Raw genomic sequence first — 17349 nt, 5'->3', positions numbered from 1 at the left:
CGATGGCTATAGTCATCACATTATAATGTATGCACACGTTTCATGAAATAAGTAATTGTATACAACAACGTATATATACGTTGCAGAAAAAATAGTCGCTTTCGTAAAAAGAACACATATATACGTCACAGAGAAAAGAATGTATGAAAGAACGTACATACGCGTCTTTGGAAAATAAACTCACAGAACGTTATTCGTGTTATAACGCAACACGACACGTCTAATTTAGTTACTAAATAAACGTTTATTTAGATGCATTATGCAGGAAATGTAATCGAAGAGGAAGATGAAAAATTGATAGCTGGAATTCCACACGAGCATTGTTTACTTTTCGCTGTAAATATGGTACATGTTTGATGAAACGGCCTGTACAAGTCCTAGCCCGAAGGAATTCGTTCATAAAACATTAGGAGCGATGGAACAACAGAAGTCGAAGAGACAAAATAGCATTGTCGGGGTGACGGAAAATAAGAAGGAAAATCGATGAAGTATTCATGAGATTAATCGTGAATTCAGTCTGACATTTCGGACGTAATCTACTCGATAGGGACAATTCCGTCTGGTCGTTTCTCTTCGTTTTCCTACTTTAGTTTTCTGAAACTCGTAACTTTGAAAGAAAACATTGAGTAAACTGCGGTCTGTAGGATGTGGTTATCCCGACACGTCTCTCAGGTACATCGATAAGCACTATCGTTCTTCGATTCGATTTCAGTGCCGTTCACTTTCCTATTTAGCTAATTTTCAAGTTGGGGATGTTGAAATAAAAGTTAAAGCTAGAAGAAAAGTATTCCAAACAAACTATAATTTTATTGGTAACACATTAAGTGGCTCAGTATTTTTTTAATTTTAATATTCTACTAATTTTAACAAATTAATAGAATGTAATGAAATTACTTGGAGATGTGAAAATTGATTAATAATTAAAATTATAAATTGTTAGATTGAGAAATGTAGGATTTTTTACAAATTTCAAAATGTCAATCTGTAATGTCGATCAGTGGTTCTGATGTTTTATGTTATAACATCGATTTGTTAGTTAAAGTGTATTAAACGTTAAGAAACTTTATGTTAACAGTAGGAAAAGATGGCCAACCATATCTAGCTACTTTACGAGTGAACCATCAAGTGCCTCCGTGGCGCAATCGGCTAGCGCGTTCGGCTGTTAACCGAAAGGTTGGTGGTTCGAGCCCACCCGGGGGCGTTTATTTTTTCTCCTTCAATTTTCAACAAAATATTTTTCAAGCAACACAACATTAAATATATTCTTCGTATTTCAGTATTTTCATAATTTAACATATATATTAACAATGAATTAACAACATACACAATATAGTCTCCAGCAATGATTAAAAGATTGCAATAATAAAATCAAATAAATTATACACACCATTTTTTATCTTTTTATAATGTTACTAGACAGTCGTATAATTATTATTGCAGAAATGCATATAAAAATTCCATTTGAAAATCTTGAATTCAACTATGCTCTAAACAATTAATTTGCAATAAGTTGTTCTCTCGTATTACTAATAATTTTGTCCTAATTTTGTACTAATAATTTTGTTGTTCTCTAGTGATATTTTTTTTAATATGGTTAGGTTTAGAGAGCAGTGAATCTATAGAAAATAGTTTCCCCGAGAACCACCAGATGTCTACGAAGGAAACCGTGTTCCCGCAGCAGAAACGAGTCCGGCGAGGTAATATCTTAAACGGCGACAGTCTTCTCGCCAGTCATTCAGTGGGAGTACTACTGATCACTTTAGCAAATGATGATTGTCGGAGATGAATCACTGATTAAACTCCGCTCCCTGACTTCCATCATTATCGCAACGACGGTTGTCAGAGGAATTTCTGATGCTAAATTTTCTATTTTTTAAACCTTTATATAATCATAATAAAAATGGAGCGATTAAAAAATAGGAACACTTTCATAATATTAGACGTTGTAAAATATTAAGTGCAACCTTATGGGAAGTAAAATATGAATTTAGCAAGCTGATTAACGTTAATATATGTACATATTGTAGAGCATAATTGTTGACTGAAGAGCAGCCGGTCGCGACGTGCCGATACATTGTAACGTTAGCAACTTATCACGCGATATCGCGTGATAGGAAATTCTAGGATTGAGACGTACAGAAAATTTTTTATTTTTTGAGAGATTCCGGAAAATTTGTGATCTTAGAGATTTTAGAAAATTTGAAATTTAGGGATTTGGAGAATTTAGATGTTTATGGGGGTATTTTGAGGAAATGAGATTTTAAAGAGCTGAAAGTTTGGAACTCTGATTTTTTATTCTTGAAAGATTCGCTAATTTGAAAAAGTACAAACCAACAAGTGCATCGGCATTTTCCTCAGGGAAATCCGTACTCTTCATTGTAGGTACACATTTAGATGGTGTGGTTCGATTAAGGAAGTTATCGCGTCGAAGCGGTGATGTTCGAGGAATAATAAATGAAGAGTAAAGGAAAGAAAAGCTGGTAAAACAGTAAGAGCGATAGAGAGGGAGTTTCAAAACGCGCCAACGGCAGATGTTTTGTGATTGTATAGAACCGTTCTCGGCGTAGTTGGAAGTTAAATGAGGTTGGGTGGGCGGCACTATAACCCGTAATATTGTGGCCGACAAATTTGCGAACCGACGAGTCTCCGACACATCTTCGATGTTCGGGGAACTTGTCGAATCGCTTGCATCATTTTCGTCTTACCATCGATCGGTCACGATTCCCTTGTTACGTGTTCTTCAGTCTCGTTAAAAAGTTTCGGCAACTGTTACTTGCTCTATCCTTTTCGATTTCGATCGATACTTGCTCTGACGTTTCTTTCGTGCTATATGCATATACACCGTTATACGAAATATAGCTACGGATTAATTTCGACGATGTTTTTGGAATTTTATAACTTTTTGAATTTGGGGATTGTATAATTTGCAATCTGGGGAATTTTGATTTCTAGGGTGTTTTGAATTCTAGTGATTTGGAGTTTAGAAATTTAGGAATTGGGGAATTCGAAAATTGGGAAATATGAGAATTTTAGAGTTCTAAGTTTCCAATCTAGGGAATTTTGATTTCTAGGGAGTTTTGAGTTCTATTAATTTAGAATTTAGAAATTTAGGAATTGGGGAATTCGGAAATTGGGAAATATGAGAATTTAAAGTTTCTAAATTTGCAATCTAGGGAATTTTGAATTCTAGGGAATTTTGAACTCTAGTAATTTGGAATTTAGAAATTTAGGAATTAGGGAATTTGGAAATTGGGAAATATGAGAATTTAAGGGTTCCAAACTTGCAATCTAGGGAATTTTGAATTCTAGGGAATTTTGAATTCTAGTAATTTAGAATTTAGAAATTTAGGAATTGGGAATTTGGAAATATGAGAATTTAAAGTTTCTAAATTTGCAATCTAGGGAATTTTGAATTCTAGGGAATTTTGAACTCTAGTGATTTGGAATTTCGAAATTTACGAAGTTGGAAATTCGGAAATTGAGGAATATGGAAATCTAAGAGTTTTAAGTTTGCAATCTAGGGAATTTTGAATTCTAGGGAATTTTCAATTCTAGTGATTTAAAATTTAGAAATTTAGGAATTGGGGAAATCAGAAATTGGGAAATATGAGAATTTAAAGTTTCTAAATTTGCAATCTAGGGAATTTTGAATTCTAGGGAATTTTGGATTCCAGTGATTTGGAATTTAGAAATGTATGAAACTGGGAATTCGAAAATTGGAAAATAAGAGAAATGTAGAGTTCTAAGTTCCCAATCTAGGGAATTTTGAGTTCGAGTCACTGAACGGTTTTATCTTCCTAAAATTTTTATTTGTTACAAAATTAGTTGAAAGAATAAACAACTTTTAAACTATCGATTGTGTTAAATATTTAAAAAGTGGATAATTGTTGGAAACCCTGATAAGAGTCTTGATATTTGCATGATGCATTTATTATTCCTAACGAAAGGTCCACATGAAGTACTGAAATACGTAAATCGGAATAAAGCGAAAAAAAGAAAGAAAAATTATCTCGTGAGAAATATAAAAAGAAAGGTAGAAATGTGTGTGATAAAAGAAGCAAAGTGTGATCGATCCGATCAAGGAATCAACGTTTTTGGTAAAAGGACCAACGGAATTACTGGTTAGGGGTACAAGAAGCTTTCTAGTGAGAACGGACAAAAGGCTTTGGACAGACGATGCGAAGGGGTTCGTTTCTCTGTTCTTGTATTGCAAAACAGCTAAAGGCTTCTTCGATTACGCCTGCAGCTCCCCGATAGTCTTCCTGAACCCGCTACGATTGCCTCCATTTTCTTTCCTACGATAACGACCTTCCATCTTCCTTTATTTTCTTCGAGCTTCTTCTTTCGCCGTTTACGACCGAAACCTTCTCATTTTCGAACAAACAATTTCTCGACGAATTTCGATTTCAGCTACTTTTTACTATCTCTTGTATTTTCATCTCGGGTTCTTTGCAGTATTATAAATATTCCTATATTCTCGAATCTTTTGTATTACAAATTCCCTAGGATGCAAGCTTTTATATACATGCATATTAAAATTGAGACATTTGAAAATTCGTGAATTCATAAATTGATCGTATCAAGTCAGCTTAATTATCTGAAAATTAATTACTATCATTAGTATGGGCCAATCACCCCAACATTTTTCGTCCCTCGATAGCAAATTTTCGTCGTTTGATCTTGCATATTTCACGCTCGATCGGTTCGCGGTCAGCAAGACCGTTCTTCCTTTTTTCCTCTCTTCGTTGCTAATTTGCACTTCGAAAGGTTCCAGCTTCTACGAAAGATTGTAGATCGCGGAGAGATCAAGTTTGCGGCGGTCTCGCTCGACGAACAATGAGATTATCGACGATCGGCTCGTTTCCTGCTCGAACGGCTCGATAATGCGATCGTTCTCTTCATCCGTTCTGCCGGATCTACATTTTTAAACGAATTTCAATCGTTTCGGTATTACCGCGATTCACCGTCAAAATAACGGGAAATGAGCACAATCTTCCTGTTTACATCGACTACCACTAAATTTTACCTGTTTTTTACTTTAGACGATAATCTTCCGAAATAAGGATCTGCGATTTTTATATATTCTTTGCGGTAAAATTAACGAGAAATTTGTGTATTATTATTGTTACATGTATTGCCACGCGTTATATTACAACGAGATATATTGCCGTGTAATTTATTGCAGTGTGTTATGTTGTACAATATTGTATTATAGTTCGTTTTATTGCCAAGCGTTATATCGCCACAAGTTGTATTACCACGCGTTATATTACCACGCGTTATATTACCACGCGTTATATCACCACGCGTTATATTACCACGTGTTATATCATCACGCGTTACATCGCCACGCGTTAAATTACCACGCGTTAAATTACCACGCGTTATATTACCACGCGTTACATCGCCACACGTTAAATTACCACGCGTTAAATTACCACGCGTTAAATTACCACGCGTTATATTACCACGCATTACATCGCCACGCGTTATATTACCACGCGTTAAACTACCACGCGTTATATTACCACGCGTTACATCGCCACACGTTAAATTACCACGCGTTAAATTACCACGCGTTATATTACCACGCATTACATCGCCACGCGTTATATTACCACGCGTTACATCGCCACGCGTTAAATTACCACGCGTTATATTACCACGCGTTATATTACCACGCGTTACATCGCCACACGTTAAATTACCACGCGTTAAATTACCACGCGTTATATTACCACGCGTTACATCGCCACGCGTTATATTACCACGCGTTATATTACCACGCGTTATATTACCACGCGTTACATCGCCACGCGTTACATCGCCACGCATTCTAGCACCACGCATTATATTACCACGCGATGTCTCGCCACGCGTTACATCGCCACATGTTATATTACCACGCGTTACATCGCCATACGTTACCTTACCACGCGTTATTTTACCACAGGTTACATTCTCACAAGTTATATTACAACCTGCTATATTGCCACGCGATGTACTAAAAAGTGTTATGTCGTCAAATATTGTATTACCTACAGCTCGTTATATTGCCACGCATAATAGCACCACGCATTATATTACCACGCGGTGTCTCACCACGCGTTACATCGCCATACGTTACTTTACCACGCGTTATATTACCACAGGTTGCATTCTCACAAGTTATATTACAACCTGCTATATTGCCACGCGATGTATTGCAAAGTATTACATCGTCAAATATTGTGTTACAACTCGTTATATTACCACGCGTTAAATCGCCACAGCTTGCATTACCACGCGTTATATTACAAGCTATATTGCCGCGCAATATATTGCAATATGTTATATTGCCAAATATTGTATTGCTCGTTATTCGAATTTTCTAATACAAACTATTGTGAAATCAATTTACTGCACCAATCAGCCATTTTGTATTAAAAATAATTCCAGTCATTTGCAGTGAACTTTGAATCGAAATGTTATAAATGCTAGTTTGCATTGATTTTATGTCATCGAATGATGCTTGCATACTGTAAAATCGATCACTGCTCGCTGTAATTGACACACGGTCATCATATATTATAGGCATTAATAAAATATGTTTGTTCGCGGTAAACTTTGAGTTTCAAGTTGGTCACTATTCACTATAATTCAAAACACAATAAAATTAATGATTTTAGAGTAAAATGTTATGGTAGTCATTTTCCACGAACTATAAGCTAGAAATCGATATACAATAACAGCCATTTTATTAGACTTTTATGTCATCAAATTATGTTAGAATAAATATGTTCCATATTCGTTCACTGCTCGCTGCAATCGACGTCCACTAATTTCCCATTAAAAAGATTAACAAAATGTTTGTACAGTCATATCGATCAAACTGTGTGTTCAAAACTGACATACTATATTTCGAATAAATTGTCATGAATCCATCCGTCCATCAAATGAATATATACAACATTAATATACCCAGTATAACATAATTTTCAAATTGTTCTCCAAATCGAATGATTCCGATTGAAAGAACTCGAGATCGTTTAAAGTTCGACCGGAGCGTAAAAAGAGGCAAACAATAATTTTGTTGGACATTTTCTGGAAGGTGGTCGTGGAAATGACTTTAATCGCATCTCGCAGGGTGCTTTAGCACCCTCGGGATACCATTATCGTAAATTAGTTCGCTTCAAAGTTGCTTGAAACAGCGAGTGGGCTTATTGTTGGACCGGCCCATCCCGGGGTCGTTGTCTTAATTTCGTTCTAGTTTCTTTGTGCGCATGCAGGAACTAATTATCGATACTTGGAGAGTTTCCAAACTTCCCACAATGCCCATTGCTTGTATTCCCGTAAATTTATCCCGCAGGAAAAAGAAATTTCTTCCTATCTGTTTATCGAAGAAATAACTGCCGGGAAAACACGCGATATTATATTGGGAGAACCAAAAACTCCCATCGATGTGTTTCGATCTAACCGACAAATTAATTACGCTCGAACCTCTGCGAAAATCTATTTCACTCGTATATTGTTTTGCTGTTTCATTATTTTATTGCACTATTATGGAGCTGTTTTACTTTTTTGTGTTTCAGTCTTTTACTGTTATATTGCTGTTTCACTGTTACACTATTCATTGTTATAGGGAGATTCACTTATTTACTTATTTAACTCTTTTACTGTAGTATACTGCTATTCTACTGTTACACTATCTACTGTTATATTGAGATTCATTTATTTTCTTGTTTCACAGTTTTGCTGCACTATGTTGCTGTTCTACTATTCCACTATATACTATTATATTGAGATTCACTTATTTCCCTGTTTCACAGTTTTGCTGTACTATGTTGCTGTTCTACTATTTCACTATATACTATTATATTGATATTCATTTATTTTCCTGTTTCACAGTTTTGCTGTACTATGTTGCTGTTCTACTATTCCACTATATACTATTATATTGAGATTCATTTATTTCCCTGTTTCACAGTTTTGCTGTACTATGTTGCTGTTCTACTATTCCACTCTATACTATTATATTAAGGTTCACTTATTTCCCTGTTTCACTCTTCCACTCCATTACTACATTACTACAAATTTCTTGTATGAAAGAGGATTTTAACTATCTTATTTTAAACTATAGTTAACATCAACTATTTTTAAATGAATATTTTAAAATTGTTTGTAGACTGAATTTGGATCGGAATGGCAGTAAGACAAAATTAAAAGGCCGAACAAATAACTAGAGTGACTTTAGCAAGATATACAAAAAATATTTTTACCAAAAATTTATTACATTAGAAATTTTCTTCGTTACAAGTCTATTACCTGGAAGTCTTATACAAAATCGATAGAACAGATCGTTAAAATTCGAAGTCATAAAATTGTATAAAATCAACTGTAGACTAAATTCGGATGAAAATGGGGACGAGACAAAGTTAAGGCCGAACAACGATTTTAACGAATTAACAAATAACTGGAGTGACCTTATTTCTTCCGCGAGTATAGCAAGACAGACCGCGCGTCTTGACTCGCGTACAAATACATACATCTTCCCGATACACTGGGAAGGGAGAAAACGAGGAGTGGGAAAGGGGGTGAGTTTCCCCAAATTGGGAATTCTCACTTTCCCCTGGCAGTGGTGCACCGGCTCAAACCGTTGCACGGTGACCCATCCGGCACTCGACCTCCTACAAATTACCGTAACAGTAATAAACCCGAGGATCGCCTCGACTTTTCAAACTACACGTGGAACCGAAAAAATACAGCTACAACCTCGGGCTCGATGTGCAAACCAGGGTAAAAATGGACGAGTGATTCCTTGGTCTTTTATTGCTGCTATGGTAAACCTTCGATATTCCGAAACTCTCTTAAATCTATAATAATGTCTACACTTGCCTAATTTAGTACTTTACTAACTACAGCCAAATTTCTACAACTTGCAAACCTATTTCTACTTCACGTGCACTACTTCGTTAATTTACTACACTATTACATCGCTCAATCTCCCTTTCTTCGTAAATCCTTAAACCTTTGGCGTACTTTGACGAGTCTCAACCGTGATGAAACTCTCTTAAATCTATAATAATATCTACACAACATTTATACATAAAAGTCGAAAGTCGGATGAAGACGTTTGTACGTTTGATTTCGGTGGCTTTACCGAGATATTCGCTTATGTCGCGGTTTCTACTTTTGGTCCCGATATATGGCTTTATCTCGGTGAAAGGATTAAACCCGTTATGAAATTCGAAATTGTCGTAAAAAGGAATGGAATCGAAGAAATTGGTCGGCAGAACGATGCGCGAATGTCCGATGAGGGGGAGCAACAGATCGTATTCGAGGAAAAGAGGATGCTCGAGAGGGGAGAAAGGAAATTGCTGGAACAAATTGAAAAGCGTGGACGCCTCCATTAAGTCGAACGAGCCTCGGTTGAATTTTACGGAGCTCCAGAATTATACTTTGAAAGTACGTCGCGAGGTACGTCGACGCCGGACGAGGCCCGAGCTCCTTTTCGATCGTTGACTACCCGTCCGATCAAATTTATTCGATATCCTCGACAGATTCGTGCGTTTCGCCGAAGAAGGATTTCAATGATATTCCGTACCCAAGATCCCGCACTGAAATTTTTACGAGAAGCTTGTATGATAAGAAACGACGGTATGCTTAGGATCTTACGACCGAGTTACGACCTGGGCGAACGTTTTTGGCTCGAATTGGGGTTAAAGCGTAGGGATCTCACGGTATCAAGATGTTGCGTATCGGCCAGGCGATTTTAACGCGTAGAAAGTGTAGTTTCGAATGGTGACATAGTTTCGAATGGTACTCGCGAAATTAGGACGTTCAGTTAAATTCGATCATTAGCGTTTGTACCCCCGAATCATGGTCAGAGTTTTATATTATTGATATCTCAATATTACAATTTTGTGTTTTATTTAAATATTGTAGACGGCTAGCTACTTTGCTGGGTATTGTAAGGCCCAAGAGGAAGGCCTGTCTAGTTCATTAGTTAGACTAATGGACCACTTTGACCAGGGTCATGTTCGTCTTTAGACTAAGGAGTTTTCCTTTTTGTGAAAACGGTTAGTTGCCATTCCTCGTACTAGACACATCAAATATAACACAACATCTTGACAATTACGAACTTCCTTTCATTTAGAAACCCTACAATATAATCTTGTGTTAGTTTGTATTAATTATAGTACATGTTTGTTACGATACGTAAATTCATTTATCAACCCCTTGTGTTTTGAGTCTTGTCACGCACTCGTACTTCATGATCAATTTTACTCGAATCTTAAATACGCTTCAATTTAGAGTTCAAGTTCGATTGTAACTTTCATAGTCAACAGTTACAGTTAGTTCTCACTGACGCACCTAATAAATAAATCGAGGGGTTGATGTCCCACAGGTTAGCTCCTATATTAATCATTTTCTCCTATTAGTCAATTTGAAATAGATACTCGGTGTTCCTCGACAAACTTCATTTTTGCATAAAAAATTAATGTGTTACAAATAAACCACTGTATTACTATATTCATTACTGTGCACTTGCATGTACAGGCACTCGTACTTCATGATCAATTTTACTCGAATCTTAAATACGCTTCAATTTAGAGTTCAAGTTCGATTGTAACTTTCATAGTTAACAGTTACAGTTAGTTCTCACTGACGCACCTAATAAATAAATCAAGGGGTTGATGTCTCACAGGTTTGCTCCTATATTAATTGTTCTCTCCTATTAGTCAATTTGAAATAGATACTCGGTGTTCCTCGACAAACTTCATTTTTGCATAAAAAATGAATGTGTTACAAATAAACCACTGTATTACTATATTCAGTACTGTGCACTTGCATGTACAGGCACTCGTACTTCATGATCAATTTTACTCGAATCTTAAATACGCTTCAATTTAGAGTTCAAGTTCGATTGTAACTTTCATAGTCAACAGTTACAGTTAGTTCTCACTGATGCACCTAACAAATAAATCGAGGGGTTGATGTCTCACAGGTTAGCTCCTATACTAATCATTTTCTCCTATTAGTCTATTTGAAATAGATACTCGGTGTTCCTCGACAAACTTCATTTTTGCATAAAAAATTAATGTGTTACAAATAAACCACTGTATTACTATATTCATTACTGTGCACTTGCATGTACAGGCACTCGTAGCAGGGTTTGAAAGAATATGCGCTTTTCCCGTGAGCGTTAACAAAACGAAAAAGGCGTGGCGGTAGATGAACCGCGTCGCGAACAGATCGAAGAAACAAAAGAAACGCGTTAAATTCCTCTTTTTCTTTCCGCGATGGATTATCCGCTTTCGAAACGAGAACATCGATCCGCTATTTTGTCGAAAAGCACTCGGCACGATAAATTCGCGGCGATACACGGGCCGGTTGTCGAAAGAAGGAAAAACAAAGCGGTTGTTCGTCGAATGTTGACCGAGCCTCTCCTCTCCTCCGTGTCTCGTTTAACCAAAGTCTGTGTACCAAACGAATAAGCATCATCGACGCAGTCCAGTCTGGCTGCGTAAAGTGGTAATCGATGTTGAAGCCGTGGTTGTTTGCTAACTTTGCTACCCTCTACGGTCACGTTGGGTTTTCTTGCCGGTTCGAGCCCTCGCTTGACCGCGCTAACTTGAAGGGGATCGTTTACCACCAATCACCCGCTATAATTTGATAAAACACTCTACTCGGCTACTGATTCGATCAATTTTGCTAATTGTAACCTCGCTTTAAAATGTGCTACGGAGAAGCGTTAAATTCTTCGCGTCCAAATTTGTATCGTCGGGTTTTCGAACTCTGGACGCGATGCGGTCTACGCTTTAGTAATCTCCCTTGCATTATTTAATTTAATCCAGGACGCGGTACACTCGGGCGCAGGGTTACTTTGAATAAGGACGTTCTAGTTTCAAATTTACTAATTATGCAGTATTCGTACTCGTAAATTTCCTAAATTTCGAAACTGCAGATAAGTTCAATTTCTTCATCCCTTCGTTGAATCTTTATTTTCTGGATTTTCAGATTTCTAGATACGTACGTGCTTAAATTCGTAGATTCTTATTTAGGAATTTAAATCCTGAAATCCCTAGAACTAGATCGCGTGTAACTGGACTTCTAAATTATTAGATCTTGAAATAGATAAAAAATATCTAGATTCATGGGAGATAGAGGATCTTTCTAAATTTCTAATTTTTCAAATACGTAAACATTAAAGTATACGAAAATTTTGCAAAATAAGTGAAAGCTGGTGTCCCTTGTCATATTTTCTCTGGGGAAATCAGATTTGCTCCGGACTGTACATCCAATTCTATCAACGACCTACCACGTGTATCTCACACTGGCCATTAAATCTAATCAGTGACGTACTGTGTGGATCCTACATTATCCATTCACCGATATCATCTACGCTCCGTATGCGCCTTCTAATGAAATTATTATCAGTCAATACAATTATTCGTGATAGAACGTTGCGCTAGAATTATAATCGATCAAAAATAAACCTTTATTTTGATACTATTTAAAAGAATATAGTATACCCGAGCAGCTGAAGCGCGATAAAGAGAATCGATAAAAAGGCTGTGAAAATTTCAGATTCGAGAAGTTTAATTGCTGTCATAAAAAGACGGTGATAATTTCTCGAATATCTCCCATATAGGAGTAAGAAGTAAAAATTTCACCCTCCGCCGCTTAACCCCTTGCCATACAATTTATTTGTCAGATGCGTCAGTCAAAACTAACGATTCATAGCTATAATGTTTAAAGAAACGATAAAAATTAAAATGTGAATATTTTATACTCAGCGATCCTTGATAATGCAAATTATAATTGGACTTAAATTTGAAGTTGAAGAGCATTAACGATTTGAGTAAGATTTGTTATATTCGACTTAAATAAAATTTTTACATTTTAAATATATACGTCACGAGTGAGACTTGTCAAAGTACGACAGGGAGTTAAGGAAGGGTGTGAATAAAAATTGAACGGTTAACCGTTTACCAAAACACTCGAAAATGCGTTATCAAAGTGGAAGAAGATGATGGATCGAGGGAAACGCTAAAAAAAATACCATAGGTATACAGGGTGTCTCACAACTAGTAGATTCCTGAAATGTAGCTGACGCGAAGAAAAGTTGTATATCGGAAAATAAGAAAAAGTTCCGTCGAAAGTATAGCGAAATCGTGGTGCATTAACGTGGACAAGAACTCGTTTGATCTCGGCAGCCGATAGAGAATGATTATTCCGAACAGCGAGGTGGGCCGATGACGACGGTAACGACGATAACGACGGGGCCGGTAACGATGATTCTCGGCTGGAAATAATTATCCGCGGCCCGTGTCGAAATGGACAAATGGTTCATCGAGTATGGAAACTCTCGAGTACCTTGCCAGAGTCGCGCACTTAATTGGAGCACATATTAATTACGCAATTTCCACCTAGGATTATATTGTTCTCTCGGTATCCTGTGACCAGCGTTCGTTATCTGCTCATTGTTTCCTTTGATTTCGGTCCAACTATTCCACTTTTACCGTTTATGCATAATATTGTCGAGTGTCATTACCGGTGTTATGCACAAGTATTACTTACCGAAATAATTTTTTATTTTATGTATGTTGGGATTTTGGGATCCCTGGACGCGGGGATTAAACGCTCTACGTGTTAAGGATATTTTAGGGGTATATTAAAGGTTTTCAGGTACTTGGATTTGGTAGTATTGGGATCTGACATATTCTTGGTCGTTGACGAAAGCTTCTGAAGACGAAATTTTGTCATACTTCGTTACGCGGCCAGAAGAATTAATCTTTTCAGCGACAGCTTCGAATTTGGGTATTTGGCAGTTGAGGGATTTAGGGTTGTGGATTTGGGAATTAGGGTAATTGGAATTGGGGAAATTAGAATTGGGATAATTGGGAATTGGGAAAATTGGGAATTGGGGAAAGTGGAAACTGGGGAAATTGGGTATTGGGGAAATTTGGAATTGAGGAATCATGAGATTGGAGAATTATGGAATTGGGGAATCATGGAATTGGAGAGTTATGGAATTGGGGAATTATGGAATTGGGAAATTATGGAATTGAGGAATTATGGGATTGGAAAGTTATGGAATTGGGGAATCATGGGATTGGAGGGTTATGGAATTGGTGGGTTATGGAATTGGGAAATTATGAAATTGTGGAATTATGGAATTGGGGAGATAAGTTCGAAGCTGTCACTCTCGCATCTGCGCACGTGTAATCCTCGCGCTCTGATTGGTCCGTGAGATACCTAAACGTATCCTAAAACACGATACCTAGAACGTGAAACTTGCAGTAAACATATCTTCGATAAAAATTTGCAAAAATATTTGCGAACGATGGGGATTTGGTAGTATTGGGATCTGAGATATTCTTAGTCGTTGACTATATAAATTATTATTGGACTTGAACTCTAAATAGTAGCATATTAAAAATTCGAATACAATCGATCATAGTTGAGGTACGAGGGCAACTCGTAAAAATAATTGAAGGTATTAAAATACAACTAGGGATACCAAGAAACAGCGCCATGATTCGAAATATATCCTCTATCCCTTTACACGTAAATCGAATATTCGAATCTAAGACTAGAAATAAAATTTGCCGATAGAACGAAAGATGAACGAATCTATCGACGAGAAAGAAGTAGTAAAAACGAGGGTCTCTGAGAACTATCCACGAGAGAGAAAAGAGAGGAGGGGAATAAAGGGCGAGTAGTTAGCGTGGAGCAGGCCGGATGAAAGTTACACGGATTCTCGAGCCGTGCTCGTCAGGTAGGTCTCAGGGAATCGACGTTCCGCAAAATCGACGGTTCCACAAGGTGGTGGCCCCGCACAACGGCCTATTTTCCGTATTTTCACTCTCGTCCTCGTCCCGCGCGCCGCTTTTGTTGCTCCCTTTTCATCGCCGCCCCAACCGTGGATTCAGGTCAGCTCCGGTCGTTGCTTTTACAACGACCCACCTACTGCTAGACACACGTATACCTATGCTCGTGCATGTGCTACGTGGACGTGTCTACGTACGTACAGGGTGAGTCATCTAAGACCGCAGGCTGAAAAATCTTTGAAACCGGTGATTAGACCGAGAACAGCTTCCGACTATTATCGCGTTTACTGATGCGCTTGAAAATTGCATTAGGTATTCTTAAGCCTTTCTATATTTATCTTGTCAAATTTATTCATAGTTGCGAGTAGTTCGTACCCAGTCAGAGAATTTATAGTGATTCACATGGAAATTTAAGTGTCGTGGGTGACGTGGCAGTCAGAGTGTCAAGAGTCGTTTTCATGCATTGAGGTTCTTCTCGCGAAGATCGATTATTTTGACGCGTTAACTGACTCAGCTGGTCGTTTAATCTTTCGCCCATACGATAGAAGTGTCTTGAAGTTTTGAGAGCTGATGGCGACGAAATAAACATTCTTCGTTACGCGTCCAGAAGAATGAATACTTTTCGTGATTTCAAGTTACTTTCCGAAACAATATAACCGTAACGTTACGAGTATTAAAATAACAGGCGAGAGAGGATTGAATTTTGTAATAAAAAGACTCACCCAGTACATCTAGGCAGAGCGATTCGCGCCCACACCCCATCACGGGCAGGCAGGCCACCGTTGCTCGATCCGAGACGGCGTACCAGTCCACGAAAATTGCCGGAAACGTACTACTTCGCTGGGGATAATTGCCATAGAGTCTGGTCATCGATGAGAAATCGATTCCATCGTTTACGCGAAACCCTGCCTGTCGAAACTGTTGGCTGACGCGATGTTGAGGAAGGAAAAAAAAGAAAACGAACGTCCGGGAACGAGATATCGATGAGACTGTTTTTGGACGTTTCAGCTGGTACGAGGTCTATTTGCTTTCAGGGTTTGGAAAGGGATTAACTCTCCGATGCATTTGATCGCCTCGGGAATTTAACACTTCCATGTCAGCTACGCAGTAGTCGTGATTTTGATGTACGTTCACGTTTTTTTATTCGGTCATTTATTCGTACGATGGTCGTAGCGCTGTTTTCGATGTAACATGGTCGCGTGAAAGGGTGTGCGTTTTGGCGTTGCCTTAGTTTAGTGTTATTCCGATATTGTCACGATGCAACTATGTTTAAGATATGAAAAAAATCACCATACATCGCCATCGTACAATTGCAAGAGAGTTATTCAATGCAGAGAAACGGTAACGTAACGAGAGAATTAGGTACATTCGAGTAAATAAGGGAAAGGAGGAAGGCATACATCTGCAGTCCCATCGCTGCCATTCCACTTACGCTACTTCTCGTCCGGTAAAAGGAACGATGAAGAAGCATTTCTCGCCCGGTTGCGCTACTTGTCGCAGCTATTCCTACGGGAATAACGATTGATCGGATAACTGGCTGCCTCCGCTGACGTGGACGAATGACAACCGTCTGAAAAGATCGGGTAGATCCACACGTGAATACCCGCGTCGCGTTTCATTCGCGTAGATCTTCTCTTCTTTCCCCGATTCCCGCGATTATTATCGATACGTTCGATAACGTTGTCACTCTTTGTCAAACGATAACTCGGACAATGGGAGTCGAGATAACCCCGATCGAATCCATGCTAGGAGGTTTATGATTTTTCAACGGCGTTTGTGGCATACGAAAGATAAATTCGACCCCTTTCACGGGATAACAATTGTTAACAGTGTCGTAAAAAAGGTATATGCTACAATGTAGTATATACAGGGCGTTTCACAACTAGTGTCCCTGAAATGGGAGACAGCTGACGCGATTCTGAATAAGATTTCCCTTTGCAAGAATGGGATTTGATGCTTCGTTTTTCAATTATTAAGGAAAAACACGGACCAATCGGAGCGCGAGGATTACGCGCGCGCAGACGCGAGAGCGACAGCTTCGAGTTTGGGTATTTGGGAGTTCAGGGATTTGGGGTTGTGGATTTGGAAATTAGGGTAATTGGAATTGGGGAAATTAGAATTGGGAAAATTGGGAATTGGGGAAAGTGGAAATTGGGGAAATTGGATATTGGGGAATTATGGAAGTGGGGAATTATGGAATTGGAGAATTATGGAATTGGGAAATTATGGAATTGGGGAGTTATGGAATTGGGGAATTATGGAATTGGGAAATTATGGAATTGAGGAATTATGGGATTGGAGGGTTATGGAATTGGGGAATTATGGAATTGAGGAGTTATGGAATTGGGGAGTTATGGAATTGGGGAGTTATGGAATTGGAGAGTTATGGAATTGGAGAGTTATGGAATTGGGAAATTATGGAATTGAAGAGTTATGGAATTGCAGGGTTGTGGAATTGGGGAATTATGGAATTGGAGAGTTATGGAATTGCGGAATTATGGAATTGGGGAGTTATGAAATTGGAGAATTATGG

The 17349-nt window shown here is 38.0% G+C and overlaps 1 protein-coding gene and 1 non-coding gene across 10 annotated transcripts in view; one reads left to right on the top strand and one right to left on the bottom strand.

Annotated features, from left to right (window-relative positions):
* nAChRa3 (nicotinic acetylcholine receptor alpha3 subunit) overlaps window positions 1-17349 on the bottom strand; it is a 135788-nt gene that overhangs the window by 80914 nt on the left and 37525 nt on the right. The window lies entirely within an intron of this gene.
* On the top strand, window positions 1128-1201 carry TRNAN-GUU (transfer RNA asparagine (anticodon GUU)). Its single transcript has one exon. It is a non-coding gene; the product is annotated as a tRNA-Asn (tRNA).

This window comes from Megachile rotundata, chromosome 1, assembly GCF_050947335.1.
Source record: "Megachile rotundata isolate GNS110a chromosome 1, iyMegRotu1, whole genome shotgun sequence".
In the NCBI taxonomy this organism is placed as follows: Eukaryota; Metazoa; Arthropoda; class Insecta; order Hymenoptera; family Megachilidae; genus Megachile; species Megachile rotundata.
The sequence above is the reverse complement of the archived record's forward strand: the minus strand, read 5'-3'. Positions and strand labels throughout refer to the sequence as shown.